Here is a 5,080-nt window from a genome sequence, read left to right as displayed (position 1 = left end):
CATCGCCTTTTTCTTTTTGCGATACAGTACCTACACAACGACATCATCTTTAAAGAGAGTTTATTTTTATGCAAATTTTGAAATCGATACACTGTAAATTTGGCATCCAGAGACATCGCATGGTTATTTGCCTGTTAATAGCCTAGTCCTTTAATTAGGAGACAATTTAGAGATTTAATTATACTTAAAGCTAGCAACGAAGAGCTTTGAGCCTAAATTAACAAGCTCGTAGTCGACAGTACTACTACTAATCAGCATTTTGTGTACTATGCAAGTTCCCACATAATTGGCATCACATATAACAATATGTACAGTAATGCCGAGGCCTAGTAGATACTATGAAAAGAAGTAGAAAAGTAGTAGAAAAAATGGGTTGGTATCTACCAACCCATTTTTTCTTCCTGCCTATTCTAGCAACTCTAAGGGGCTATACTAGATTCACCGAATTAGTAGGTGAGCTCACGGGACTCTAGCCTGAGGACGTTGCTAACACTACCCCAGCAAGAGATTCAGATCGCAGATCTTACCACGATCGAAAATGCGACCCACTAAGATCCGGCGAGAAACTTAGTGGGCTGTGGGTTAATTTACTCGAGCCCTTCGCCGCAAGCGACGGGTTCGACGAGAACGATGACCGGTGCTTGAGGTGTATAAAAGCACCGTTAGTAGATCGAGAGGTTCCGAAATGTCGTGTTTTGGGAGACGTCGACTGTTTACCATTCGGTCCGCAGGATCGGGAATGAACGACCCCTCCCACTTCGATTAGAGAGGTAGTCTTATATTCAATATGGGTCGCTCCCTTGCCTCGAGGGTATTTTACACCCTAATGTTGACATTATTTCTAGGCACGACTTCATTTTCATTTGATTATCAGGAGTTATGCGCCACTTATTTAAACTTGTGAGCCAATTTATCGAACGATACAGTTCGGTGCCGGATTATCGAGTTTCCTTTTCGAAGATACAACTCAAACCAAATTACACCAGTGTGAAGTTTTTTTTTATGATTGCATTATTACTGGTGGCCCGGAGGCCTTTACAGTTTGACCAGGACAGGTGGGCGAGCAAAGGCTCAGTCAGAAAGGATGGGATTTGCTAACAGCTGCCCGAGAGCCTCCGAACGTGTGAAGTCAACCGGGACGTTATTCCATGCATTGGAAACGTCTATCGTGCCCTTAACGGGGGCAATTGTGGATGTCTGGACCTAGGTCTTGCTGTCCATAAAATTGCATTGTCGTCGGGACCATGTTAGCTAATAACTGCCTTTTTTTTCCTACCTATGCTGATAGCCTTGAGAGGCTATTTCAGCGTACCCTAGCTTATGTAGGTGAGCTCGCGGGGCTCAAACCGGAGAATTGCTAACACCGCCCTAGCAAGAGCAGTGCTTCGCAGAATCTACCACCGGATCGTAAGCGCGACCCACTGAGAAGATCCGGCGAGAAACTCAGTGGGCTGTGTCTGTGGGTTAATTCGCTCGTCGAGCCCTTCGTCGCAAGCGATGGGTTCGGCGAGGACGGTGGCCGGTGCTTGTATTGCCTAAAAGCACCGTTAATGGATCAGGAGGATCCGTGATGACGTGCTTTGGGCGACGTCGACGGTTTATCAAACGGTCTACAGGATCGGGTATGTAGTTTCCGACGGCCACGACAAGAGGGTTCTCATGTCGTGCCGCCTTCTCAAAGTGGCGCAGCGATGCCGACTGTAGATACTTACTGACGGGGTCGAGCTTCAGGTCATCGTGGAGGTCCACGTTCCTCTGGAACCATGGTGCTCCGACGGCTATCCTGCAGAATCGGGATTGTATAACCTGAAGGGGTTTCAAGTTGGTGCGGGCCGCGTGAGCGAACACTACGCTTGCATACGTCATGACGGGGCGTATGAAAGTTTTGTAGAGGGTTACCTTGTTACGGAGGGACAGTTTGCTTCGTCTACAAAGCATTGGGTAGAGTCGTCCTAGTATAAACGCGGCGCGATCGCGTACCGTTTTTACGTGGGGACGGAATGTCATCCCTCTGTCGAGGGTGACGCCTAGGTATTTGACCTTCGGGGCCCACGGTATGGGCTGGCCAAAGAGAGTGATGGGGCTAACGGCGGAGGTGTTTACGCGCCTATTGGGGAGTGGGGTGCTCGAAGTGGTATTCGGAGGGCGACCCCTTTTGAATAGCACCGCTGTGCTTTTCGTGGGGTTAATGTCTATTCGCCACTTCCGGAACCACTGTCCCATGGTGATTACTGCGGTCTGGAGTCGCCGATGAAGCAACGACATCTTCCTACACGAGTAGTAGATAGCCGTGTCATCGGCGAAGAGCGCTAGATGGGTCTCCGGAGACCGGGGTATATCGTTGATATACAAACTAAATAGTAACGGGGAGAGTGCGGAGCCTTGCGGGACTCCGGCAGTCAGATGACGGGGACGAGAACGAGTTCCCTCTACTCGATATCGAAACGAACGGTTCGACAAGAAGTCTCGTATGATGAGCACGAGTCTGTCTGGCACTCCCATGTTGTACAGTTTGTAGATCAAACCGTTGTGCCAGACTTTGTCGAACGCCTTCGCTACATCGAAGAAGAGGGCGCCGGTCGGGATTTGTTTACACCTATTTAGCCCTATTAAGATGTGCTCCGTGAGGCGGTGCACTTGTTGTACGCACGAGTGTTTGGCGCGGAATCCAAACTGCTCGTCTATTAGAATTTTATTCGCGGTAACGAAGTCCCAGAGGCGTTTCCGAAGGAGCCGTTCGTAAATTTTGCCTATCGCTGGGAGGAGACTAATCGGTCGGTATAACTGCCTAATTTACTTTACAGGATAAGAAGTGGTGAGTTCGATTTTAGCTTGCAACATTCGATCCAAACATACATTTACATTTCATGTAATTATATACATTTAGTAACTATATATGTAACGCATGAGCGAACTCCTGGGAAGTTTGATAATAACAAAAAAAAACAATAAGATTTTAATATTTTTTATTTGAAAACTAAGGAAAAGAAAAATAAAGACAAAATACAAAAAAATGGCCCCCATTGTTTTTAGACCTTCTTAAAAATTGGTTTTAAAAATACAAATAAAAAAAATTAGCCATTTTCAAACATTTAGGAATGTTTAAATAAAATGCAACAAAGATATTATGTTAAAATAAAATGCGCAAAATAAGAGAAATGATACTTAATAACTTACCCATTAATGTTACCATGTTTATTTTTTTTTCTAAGTAAAATATCCTTTCCGATTTAGAAATTCTGAATCCTTCAGTGTAAGTATAGACATTATTAGAAGGCATCAACTAAAATGGCGGTAATTTTGTAACTGTATTCGACTGTGCATTGTATGAACATAAATATATTTTTTAATGAGCCAGGGATAGTTTACCGCATAAAGTATCTGACATTGCTTGCCTACACTGAAAAGATTTTCACAAATTCTAAAACAGTTTCTACAATAATTATTTAATAATCATAATATTTAAAAAAAAGTATTCTAAACTAATATTGCTTAAAGAATATTAAAGGTATCTTGATTTAAGACCCATCTTTTCTTTTTATAAAAACTTTTTAGAGCATTTTATTTTGTATATTGCTCTTAGTTCCTGTAAAATCACAATAAAAATATTGCAAAAAAGCCATTGAACAAATACACTTATTTAAATGAATGTAATTTTATCAATATTATTTCTCGACATCAAAAGCATAAAAGGTCAGACAAATTAAAAAAAAAACAAATTTTACACATATCTATGACCATATTTTGCATCTTTGTAGGGATCTCAAATTCTAGGCTTTTGCAATAACTATTTAAGCTCTCCTTGTCCTAATAATTGTTCCTTTGCTTTCCATAACATAATACACTAGAACCAATCAAAATTATAATTGGGGAAATCCGACTTTATGCCTTTATTGTCGAGATTATGTTATTTAAAGGTAATAATTTAACACTTAAGTTTTATAATAAATTTATACTAGACTTATATTTATAACTTCATTTATAACAATAGGTGTCACTAGGCTTAGAAACATGCTTTAATACGAACAGCAACATTTATTTTTAATACTGGCAACACTGGCGTCATAGCTTAATTTTTTCTTGGTATAACCAGGCAAAGGAGTTAGTTGCTTTCTATGGCTCAAACATAGCAATTTTGTTTGAGTGTTCGGTCAGAACCGAAAATCCATACAGTAAATTGTCGTTTTAAATTAATTGCTGTTCATAAAAAAACAAGACCATTTTTAATTAATTGTTTTCACGAAATATTTGTAATCTGACGTTGATACCAAAATATACAAGAACCGTTATGTTAGTTCATTATATGATAGTGTAGAAAAATAAATAAATAAATGTGCAGTCAAATATGTGCGGGACACATGTATTAAATTGATAAAACAAGTTTTACTAACTAATTCAACTATTTTTAATGTAACAAGTACAAAAACAGCATTTGATTATTGTTCTGTGCCAAAAAAAATCTATTATAGTTATTTATTGTCTCTGCGACAAAGAAACTGCTCATTTATTTATTCAAGTGTTACTGTTACGTTTCTGAACTTAAAATTACTATTCTCAATGAATTCAAAGCGTATTAAATGAAACTAAATTTTGTACAAATTCCAAAGTTGGTTGTTAGTTCTGTCATTTAGTGTGTTTAAGCTTATTTTAAACGAATGATGTATCTATTTGACATATGGTCTATTTGACCGTCTTAAAAAAAAAGTTCCGTTTTACGTTTAACAAATAAAGACAAGTTCTTTGATTTTTGTTTCAGATTACAAACATTACGTAAATAAGGTCGTTGAATTTTTTTCTTCAAGGTTGATAGATAAACCGATAACAATGTAATATTTTACATATATATAATCATAAAATGTAACATAATCTTCTAATTGTTTTTAGGCCTATTCTTTAATTTATATATTCATTCAGTCAACGTTATATCTATGTAGTACTTGATGAATTCATTGTTTGATTGAATTACTACAAAATACATGTTGAAACATTGAAAATGAAATCACAAGTTCAATTCTTCAGATATGTGAATGTTATTTATTACAAAAGAAAATATATTTATATTGTACAAAGTGTGCCCCTG

This window comes from Bombyx mori, chromosome 20, assembly GCF_030269925.1.
Source record: "Bombyx mori chromosome 20, ASM3026992v2".
In the NCBI taxonomy this organism is placed as follows: domain Eukaryota; kingdom Metazoa; phylum Arthropoda; class Insecta; order Lepidoptera; family Bombycidae; genus Bombyx; species Bombyx mori.
This window is presented reverse-complemented; position numbering follows the sequence as displayed.